The sequence below is a fragment of the Condylura cristata genome, unplaced genomic scaffold (genome assembly GCF_000260355.1).
Source record: "Condylura cristata isolate star-nosed mole 26May11 unplaced genomic scaffold, ConCri1.0 scaffold00026, whole genome shotgun sequence".
Lineage (NCBI taxonomy): Eukaryota > Metazoa > Chordata > Mammalia > Eulipotyphla > Talpidae > Condylura > Condylura cristata.
The window spans coordinates 17,592,523-17,603,802 of record NW_004567127.1 but is presented as its reverse complement, the minus strand read 5'-3'; the positions used below and the strand labels follow the sequence as shown (position 1 = coordinate 17,603,802).

The 11,280-nt window shown below is 36.0% G+C and overlaps 1 pseudogene; it reads left to right on the top strand.

The window, feature by feature from the left end:
• Positions 1-323: 323 nt before the first annotated feature.
• LOC101637243 lies at positions 324-6,062 on the top strand (annotated as a pseudogene).
• Positions 6,063-11,280: the final 5,218 nt, after the last annotated feature.

Genomic DNA, 11,280 nt, shown 5'->3' with positions numbered 1-11,280 from the left:
GTTTGAAGAAAGTGTCTTTTAAGAAAAGCTTCCAATGAAAATTTCAATCAATATTTTTAATCCCAGAAGACTAGATAAAATATGATATTATGTTCCTCATGCTGAGAGATTGCGGATAGGGTTGTTTTTCAGTGTAGGCACCTTAGGAGAGCATTCTCAGAACCCATGCTGTGGCGGTGTGCCCCTCACACTTTGCTCTGGACAGTGAGCTGTGTCCCCGTATTTCAGCAGGGCTCTAGCTGAGGCAAAAGAGCGTGGCCCTCAGATGCCACATGCTCATGAGCTAGGGGGTTTCTGGTTTCATGGCTGGGCTGGGAATCACGATGTCCGGCTTTGCCTCTGAAGTCAGGGAGAGGAGCTGTGCATGTGACAAGTAATAGACTCCCCCTCTTCTCTTAGCTTCATTTGGCTGCTTATTAAAGTAACCAGGCAATATTGAGTGCAGGGTAGAGGCTTTTAAGTCTGCACATTTAAGATGTTTTCCCATTCTAAAATGTCTTAGATTACTAATTCTGAGATCAAGCTTTCTACTTCTAGGATATATGACATATAGACATATATCAATGATATATATAATATATAGGCAACCAAAAGCTTATTTTATTGCTTCTTTTGTGCTTTTAGGACTTCGTTAAAACAGGGCTTTCACCCTTTACCCTTTCCTGCTTTTTTTTTTTTAACCTTGTATGTACTGCACAGGCTATTAAACTGTGTGCAGGTGATCGATCTCTTTAATAAAAGCAAGTTCTTTAGTAAGCAAAGAGTGATAAAGATAAACAAATGTACTGGTTGTCCGGTGCTTTGCAGATTATGGTAACATAAGGGCATCAAGAAAGCCTATTAACAGATAAGTTAGATGAAACACATCAATTCTGATTTCAGTAAGTTGAGAAACCATACGCTTTAAGTTAATTTTACCCATGTTTTTTTCTCTTCATTTGTAATACTTTAGTGGGTTTTAACAGGAAATATTTAATCGTGTGCAGTGCAGTCCATAGATAAACGATGTTGGCAATTTCTCTACCTAACTGCTTGTCAAGCCCTTTAGCAAGGTACACAACGCCCTGCCGTTTATCATCTCGCTTTCTAGATTGTTTTGGAAGATCATTGAGCAGACTGAGACTCCCCAGAGTACCGTGCTCTAATCCTGTCATATTTTTTAAAAGGCTGGAAAGCGTAAGGTTACATGGTAAGATGGTTTTACATAGGCATTTCTTCAGCTCGTCACCATGGTGCATCCTTTCCATGGTAACCACTGTTTCCATGGCACAGACTATAAGCTCCTCCAGACTAGCTGAGGGGTTAGAAAGATGCTCACCCACTCACAAGTGTGCGCACACACACTTGCCTTCTTTCGCACACTCCCACAGACACAGATTCAACCCGCCATTTCTGTGAATTTAGGCACATTTTCTAACAAATTTACTAAGTGGAGCAAAGCTAATTTTAAAATGAAATCTGTTTTTCTCTCTATTATCTGATGAGACAAATAACCACCGATGTGGCCTTGTGGAGGGATATGGAAATATAACAAAAGCTGATATTGTCCTCTATGACATGGATAAGCACACTAAAATCTTAGAAGTGAAATTTGACAGGGAAAAACAGTCAGCTCTGGACCACATTTTCTAAATTTATCTCCATTACTTAGACGCTGAGCTAAGCCTGTACTCAGCATCATGTTAGGTGCTGTGGAGCATAAAAGAAATTTATGCCCACAGGGACCTTGCATTTTCAGCAGGCTTGGGGGTATGAGAGCTAGACATATGTAATAATCAGAAGACAATATGGCACTGTAACTAATCAAAATAATTTGTTCATGTAGGGTAACTCCAGCGTTTTCAGGTTTGGGGGCAACAATGCTGTTAATTACTTAAAATTTTGACTATTGCTTTTATTTGTAGGATTGGAGAATTGAGGCAATTTAGGAGAATGTATCAATGTAAGTAGATATGATGTTGACTGACATTTTCAGGTGCTGTCTGATTGATTTTCAAGGATTTTTCTTTTATTATTGATTTCATAATTGGTATCTTGTCTTCTTGTAGTTTGGGTGACTGCTTCTGAAATTCCAAATGCTTTAATGAAGAAATGGAATTTTCATTTGATGCAAGCAAATTGATCCTAATCCTAATTCTATTTTCATATTCTCCATTTGTTTTGATAAAGCAGGTCAGGGTAGCAAGTGAGATTATACTTTGGTGTAAAATAATAGCATTTAAGTTCTGAATTTTTCATTTTTTAGCTTTGTGGCTGTCATTATGTTAATTGAGCTCTCTGAATCAGAGCAGCAATACAGTATTGACACAAGGATGGTCATAAATGTTCCACTTAGGTCAGTTGTGAGGATTAAAGGAGAAAGTGGTATGCTAAGAAAAACGGTAGCTTGTTTGTTCAGTTATCTACCAATAAACTTAAATTTTCCAACATATGTCAGGAGTCATTTTAATGATTATATTGTGGATTTAAGGGGACCAATTTCTGGAAAACTGGGTTTGAGCACATAAACTGAAGCAGGGAAACTATGATGTGACCCAGGACATGGAGACACCATGACTGAAGTTTCTTTTCTGTTCATTAGGATATCACAAGCCCTTCAAAGAACACCTGCACCTGATTTATATTAACTCTGTCTATTGTATTTTCATATTATATATATTTCATAAAATATTAAACATATTAAGAGAAAAATGGGAATATAAGCAAATGGGCTATCTAATAAAATATGGGCATCTAGTTAGTAGTGCCCAAAGCATCAAATATGACATAACCTGGGGACATGGGGGGTTGGATATCCTATGTGTGATAGAACTACTTTCTTTTTCTTTAGAACCACTTTTCTTTATTGGTGTTTCTGGCAAACTGATATGCAGGTATATGTTTACTTGATTTTTGCAATACCCAAACTGCACTTCTGATCTTAAGCTAATACTGACTCTAGGTCTCCTGAGATTGCTGTGACCATGTCCTGCTTGTTCACTTGAAGGTGTCCCTTGTACACGCACTCATGTATTCATGCATTGACAGGACACATCTTTATTCAACACCCTCTATATGCAAGATAGTAGCTCTGTTCTAATGGAAACAAAGATTAATCAGCAGGCATTGAACCTATGTTCAAAGAACTGACCATTCCTAAGCCTTTGGGTTCTTTGGGGGAACTGATGATAGAAAAAGAGCAGTGTCTCTAAAAGCTGTGAGCTATATCCAAGTTGTCAGCAACTATTCTGGTATAACTGCACAGAAATTAGCAGGTCATGAATCCAGATTGTCCCTTAATAGAGTTGAACCAAAGTATCTCTTAGAAGAGTCCTACCTAAGTATGATTTTTGGTAAAAGGAAATATAAGTAAGCATACTCAACTCATCACTCTTTCAGGTAACATTTGTTCTCATATATGTCTGAAACTTTCCACAATTATTCCCATTTATCTTGGCAAGAGAAAAAAAATAACTGTGTGGATCAAATAAGGATGAATGCAAGCTTACAGGTCCCACAGGAAATTCAGAGTAAAAGAGATGGAAAGCATGAATTGGAATGAGTCTAAGAGAATATTATAGAAGCAATATGTTTCAAATCCTCCTCAAAAAATCATCATCAACAACAATAATAACCATGAAGGGTTGGGTGCATGGAAAGGAAAGGAGAAGGTGATAAAGTATCTACATGGACACAGGGTAAAGGCAGGAATGAATCTGGTATATTATGTTAAGTGCAAGAAGTCAAACACAAAGGGACACATAGTTTATGCTTCCACTTATGTGAAATGCCCAGAAAAGACAAAGTTATGGAGAAAGTGTGGTAGCAGGAAGGAATGGGATTAACTGTAATTGATCCTGAAGGAACTTCTAGTGGGTGAAATAACACCCTAAAGCTAGGTTATGGTGATAGTTGCACAACTCTAGATTTACTGAAAAATTTAGTTACTCATAACCAAAGTAGGTAAATATATTATGCAATTATGCCTTCATATTATTGGGAGAGGGGAGAAACTCAAACAAAAGAAGTCAGTCTAGTCTGAGTAAAGGAAGGTAGGAAAGAAAACAGACAGTTTTCCAGAGACTCAGAGCAGGATAATAAATAATATGAAAATCACATAGCAGGGAAGAGTTAGAATTTGGTAGAACTGTCTGGCTCCGAGATAAGACCTGATATTCAAAGTGGTGCATTTATGGAATAATAATGCATTAATTAGGAGAAAAACTAAGGAGTTTTATTTGAAAAACAACTTGAAATATTTTAAAATCTTTAGTAGAAAAGAGGCATGCTGAAAGTACATTTTAGAAAGCTTAATGTAGTGGCAGGCTTCTTATAGGCAAAATATGTTTTGAAAGGCCTGTAGGAGTGAGGGCAGTTATCTAGGTAAGATGGACTTCGGTTAGACTTTGGAGTCAACAAGACCTGTCCTGAACTCGGTTCTGCCACTTTGCTGCTTGTATAATCATGGGGAAGTTTTTATTTGGGTGACTTTCCTTATTTATAAAATTGGACATAAGCACACTTATAGCTACTATGGGGAATATATGTTTATTACACAGATATCTACATGTATGTTTTGTAGACATTTACCTACAGAGGCAGAGCAAGGCTGCATATACCAATTAAATAAATGGTAGTTTGTGATGCTAGTAGCAAGTTTTAGGGTATTTTACTTGTTAAAAACCTTAAGATTTATTCTATTGGGAGTTGAAGAATATTGAGATTTGATTTGGTCTCAGATGCGAAAAGCAAAACACACTACTAGTTCAAGTTATTTTATCCTTTTCCTGATAACTGTTTTTATTTAACATGTTAGCATAGTTAAATCATCCTAGTTCCCTTTAAATTGTGGAGACATAAATAAATTGAATTGTAAGGATCTATCCAGTTTGTCTTTGATTATTTTGCAGTGTCTAGGTATCTATCTTTGGGTTCACTTTAGCCATGATTGTGAGGCCAATTACTGTTGCTACACAGTGCATGGATTACATCCAACCATTCATTTGTTCTCCTTGACCTCATGAGTGAGGGGTCACTCTGCTTTAGATGCATGCACCATAGAGTAATTTTTTCAATTGTATGTATTTTTTACTGAGCTAATGTTAGTATACAACATGATATAAAAATCTACATTTGTATAATTTTGTCCTGTCTGGTTGTTCTTCAGGACAGTGGTTATTTACATGTGTTCACCTTCTCTCCCATCTAAGTGTGCACCACACCCTCTGTGGAAGATTTGGTGGATGTGGATCTGAGCCCCTGCAGGCTACGAAACTATCTTTTGAGTTGTGAAGTAAAGGCTGACAAAAGTGATCACCTTGAGGTGAATAATGATGAAAATGAGCACAGTTACCTTTAAGATCAGTCAGTTGATGGACTGGTGCAAAGGATGGATTGCATCGTTGAAGCAGACGTAATGAATTATGTAAACAGTCCTATGAAAGCAGCTTTGAAAAATTTACAGCCAGCAGTTTCCCTTGGGAACCTTGAGGTGATACCACCTGTAGGCTTAAGATTGAAGTGTGATCCAGGTCCCATGCATATAAGTGGGCAGCACTTGGTTGCTGTGGAGGAAGATACAAAATCAAGATGAAAAGGAGGAGGATGTGAAAATCCTAAGTATGTCTGAGGTGGGTTCTGCCCTGCACATGGTAACAAGATCCCACAGGAAAAAGTAAATGCTGATGTAGATGATGATGACAATGTCAGTGATGATTTTGATGATGAGGAAGCTGAAGAAAAAGCACCAGTAAATAAATTTATAGAAACATTTCAGTAAAAAATGCACAAAAGTCAAACCAAAATAGAGAGGACTAAAACCCACCAAACCTCAATCAAAACTCAAGTATCATCAAAAAGCAGGAAACAATTCCTAAAATACCAAAAAGGACCGCATTCTACAGAAGACATTAAGGCAAAAATGCAAACAAGTATAGAAAAAGATGGTTCTCTTCCCAAAGCCAAAGCCATTTTCATCAGTTATGTGAAGAATTTCTTTTGGATGACTGATCAGGAAGCTCTCTGAGATCTCTGGCAATGGGGGAAATCTCTAAGAAAATAGTTTAAGCTATTTGTATATTTAGCAGTTTATTAAAATTTTCCATAGTATCTCATTTCTATAACAGTTGATATTTGCCTATCCTTTTTATAATGTAGAGGGAGAAGGTTCCTCACCAACTGTGACAAATGTCCAGGTTCCATCACCAAGAATGTGTTGTCCAAAGTGATCACTTTTCAAGATGGAACTCTTGGCTTTAAGTATGTACGGAATGTTGTGACAGAACATTGTAATAGTGGTGGTCAAACAACTGGAAGTGATGGGGAGACAAAAAATAGACATATGAAATAAATGCAGTATTTTATTAAAGTAAAAAAACCTCTATCTTTGCACAATTGGCTCATGTGGCTACAGAGCAACAAGCATTTGAGATTTATCTGTTAGCTGTCCACTTATTCAGCAGAACTTTATTTGAAACTTTCAATATGCAAAGCTTAATGGGGTGTTATAAGGAGAAGAATAAATATAACAAGATCTCAAGGAACTCAGAGTCTTAAGTATTTTGAGATACTCTATCTTTAATACAACTAGTGAGTGAAGACTTCTCCCTTCAATTGGGCTTCACAATTTATGTGAAACCTAAGTGGTTCTTGTTTTCTTAATCATTTAAAGAGGAAAAAAAGTGAACTGGACCTTTCTTTTCTTTGATCTCTGAGATATTCTTGGAATGATATTTCATTGCCCTTTGGTGAAATAGCTCTCAAAAGCCAAATAATACTTTGTGTAAACTATAGACTTCCCTGAAAAGGTGTATTTGAAATTTTTGACCCAGCTAACTTTCTGTCAAGTTAAATACCCACTCTGGGAAAGAAATTGGAGAATTTATAGAAAATTCTAACAAACTCTTATAAATTAAGGAAGAATTAAAGAACATTTGTTGTACTAAAAGGTTTGTGGGATCTTTATTTTTGGAATGCATTCTCCAAACTAATTTTTAATTATTGCTGATTTAGAATTTGGTGCTCTCCCCCCAATTTGTTATTTCTAGCTAACTGCATACTGTGGAGATCCTGGCAGGGGATTGCTTTCCTAAGTTCTTTCAAAGCAGTCTCAAGGGTTTATTAAAAGCATAAAATTTACATTCATTCAGTACTACCCCTCATTTTTCAATGGAGGAAGCTGAGGCTTGGAGCAGACCAGAGACTAGACTGAGGACACTATTTAAAACAGTGGACATAGATTCATTAAAATCAGGTCTCTGAACTCCTTTTTATTGGATAAGTTTTAATATCTTAGCAATTACAATTTATATGTCCTCCCCAATACTAAGTGTGGGATCCTATTTTCCCATTTTACTACTTGCCTAGAGTTATTGTTTATATATAAATTTTGGAAACATATTTTAAAAGTCTAGCTCTTAAGTTTCACTGAATTCTACCTACTCATTTTAGTCATTCCTGATGAACCAGAATATTGTAAAGGTTTTGAGGAGGGATTTATAAAAAAAAAATGTATTTTGATCCCAGTTTTACCTCTTATTAATAGGAGCAAACTATTTAGTATCTGTGGCAGATTGTATTTGTATTGTGCACATTTTTCCCTTTTTGGGTGACTGTATTTTGTACCCTAAGATACTGTTTTGACCATGTAATTTGATACGGTATCAAGGGGAAAGCTTTGATTAGAATGTTAACAATGTATAGTGCCAATGTTAATGTGCTTGTTGATTTGCTTTGTTTCTTGTGTTTCTACCATTAGCCATGACAAGAATGGGCTTTGGGTAATAACCAGTTCCAGACAGAGAGAAAAATCTTGAGCAGAACTATTCCCAAACTGGAACTTGGAGTTCAACCCAGCTTGCAGTTTGGTACCTAGTTAGCTCACTTATCCCACTGTCACCCACAAAACCATCATAGCTGACCCACTAGTTTGGGGTGAGAAAAATAAACTTTTGTTGTAGTCAGTCATAGAAAATTTGGGGGGGGGTATGCAGCATTATCAAGACAATAATAACAGTATAACATGTTTTTGTTTCTCAAAGTCCTAATTCATATCATGGGATAATATTGTACTGTATTTCCATAGTACTGTAAAGTTTCATTGCTATGAGATAGATGGCATGTTTACAACACTTCCTGTCATGTTGTAGAAAACAATGCCATGCATTACTATATTTGTTATTTAATGGACTGTGCCCTTCCCCCCCAACAACAGCACATCAACAAAGACATGTAGATTAGTTTGTTATGTCATTTGATACAACAGAGGAAGACCTGCCAGTGCAGTAAGAGCACAAGCAAATGCTGCAAGAGAACTGAGCTCATTCAGTCCTCTCTCCCCTAGCTCCTTAAATGTGTTTGCTTAAAGGACATCTCACTGTGGGTAGTGGGGCTCTTTAGTCTGTAAAATGCCTTAGCTATCCTATGCCTGATACCTCCAGTGTAAATTAAGAAAGTAATTGGCGACTGAACCAGGCACCCAGAGTGCCCAAATGATGCCTTCGAGGTCCCTGTCTGAGTTTCATACACTCTGTAAGCTTTCTTCATCAGCCCTCGAAGGTCTAGACTAAGGGCTTTCTCTGGTGCCTTGGAAGTTTGTTTAATGGGAGTAGCCACCAAGTGCCTCTGGGGAAGCCCTAGGACAAAGGAAAGAGGATGGATTAGTTTTCCTTTTCCTCTGTGAGCTATTTTGAGGAATATTCTACTAGCTTTCAGCAAGGTTAAGCTTCCATTTTCTTGACGGGCAACCTGTTCATTGACAAACCACTTATTGGTTTGTCTCCTTTTTTGTCTCTCTTTATTCTCTCACTTGCACTTCCTTGGAGCACATCCCAAATGAACTTCTGGAAATCAAATCTTTCTCACAATCTGTGTGTGAGATTTCAAACTTAGACAATGAGGACTTCATTCAGGCAGACTGATGCTCTCCATTTAAATTGCACTGTTGTTGAACATGGCAGTGATGGGTGTGAGGGGTGACAGTGGACAAGAATGCCTTGACTGATGTAACATCTCAGGGTTTTATCTCGGGGGAAAGAGGCTCTGTAGACTGCAGGTAGAAAGAGCTGTTGTTTTAAACTGTTTCTGGCTTAATTAATGGGATAGAGTTGTTATTCCAGAAATAGACCTATACTCACAATTCAACAGATTTTAAACAAAGGTGCCAAAGCAACTGATAAAAAAAAAAGATATTTGAAATTGGTTCTGGAACACCTAGCAATCACGTGGACAAACAAGTACTTCTGGCTCTATTTCATACTATACATGAAAAATAATCTAATGTAAATCTTTGACTTTGATATAAAACCCAGTTGTAAAACTTCTAGAACATACTACAGGAGAATAGTATGATTAGTAAGCAAAGATTTAGTAAGCAAGATAAATGGCAATAACACTTACTAAAGATGGGAAGTTACATTTCATAAAATTAAAAGCTACTCATGAAGAGTCTTTAGTGAGGGAATAGTCAATTCCTATACTGTAATAAAATGTCATATGAACACAATATTAAATTAAATATTTAATGAAATAAAAATATATGTTAAATAAAACCACAAACTAGATTATCAAAAATTTCCTCCATTCAATATTAAAAAGACTGCAAAAAATGTAAGCAATTCAAATACTTCTGAAGGAAATATGGTCAATAAGTACATAAAAATTGCTTTATTATTAGTCACAGGGGAAGTGTAATCTGAATTAGATACCACTTCACACATACTAAAAAGGCTAAAATTAAAGAAAAAAATATGAATGCTGAATGTTGCTAAGCAGCTAGACCAGCTACAACTCAAACCTTACTGGAGGGAAAGCAGGATGGTACAGCTGCTTAGACTATAGTTTGACAGTTTCTTGTAAAATTATCCTTTCCTATCGACTCTGAAATTATAGTGATAGCTATTTACCCATAAAAATAAAAAAAAAATTGGATTTTTGTAGTAATTTTGTGTTCAATAGACAAAAATTGGAAACAATTTTCACTGATAAAATGACTAGACCAATTTTAGTATATCCCTAAAATACTATTCAAAAATAAAAAAAGTTGATTATTGATATATCAGTAATCTGAATGAACCTCTGAGAAACATGCTGAAGGAAAAAAGCAAGGCACACAAGGATACACAGGATACACTGTATAAGAATATCTAGAACAGGTTGAGCTTATCTGGTTTTTTTTTTTTTTAAGATTTATTTTTATTTATGCATACAAGAACTGGGGTACAGGCCAGAGGTACAGGGAGTGAGAGGATTCACCAGAGACAGAGTGGAGAGCAGAATAGGCAGATCTACCTAAATACACTGCTGAGGGGAACAGCAGGCTGGTCAGGAGAGGCCTGCCATGTCATGTGGGTCACCTACCTGGCAGGGAATTGAACGCACGTTGCAGTGGCTGTGGATTGCTTCATAGTGCTGAGCTGTAACCCATTGTACCACTAGGGAAGGCCCCAAGCTTATATATTTTGAAAAAGAAAAGCACAGGGACTGTGGTGGTGGTACACAGGTGCATTGGTGGTGGGAATTTCATGGAGGAAATCATATATCATACAAGATAAAGGATGATGTAATAAATATATTTTCAAAAACAATCACTAAACAAAAAGATCACACTAGTTATCCCTTCTAGGTGTAGAGGTTGACTGAGAAGGGGTATTTGAGATCTTTCTAGGGTGATAGTAATATTCTATATTACTATTATCAATATATATATTGATAAATATATATATATTATCAATATATATATTCTATATATTGATAGAGATATGAGTTTTGGTGTGTATTTATTTGTCAAAGCTCATAAACTTTCGCACCTAGAAGCAGAGCATTTCTCTGTACTTAAATTATATTTGAATTAGAATTGAAAAAAAAACATGCAACTACACAAAAGACTGTATCAGAAATTTACATGTAGGCTTTGTGGGGCTTGATCAATTTTCATATTATTTTCTTTAAATTATTTGTTGAAGGAGTGATGAAATTGGAGATTGTCTCTTCCTAAATAAATTGATGGTAAAAATTCTTAGTCTACAAATCCAGTATGAGAAAGCAATTAGAGTTGTAAAGTTTGTATACAAAGTTGTTTATTGAAGTGTTTGATGTTATATATAAAGGTAAAAATGAGATGATACAAAATGGTCAATAACTTATGGAACATTTGAATGATGAATTATTTCATAGCTAAATATTAAATTACTACTATATAGTGAGGGAATATTAATAATAAGTTAACATTAGTGAATAATATAAAATATAGAGTTGTGTAGAGAGCAAAAGTTCATTCATGCAAATAATATGTGAATGGAAAAC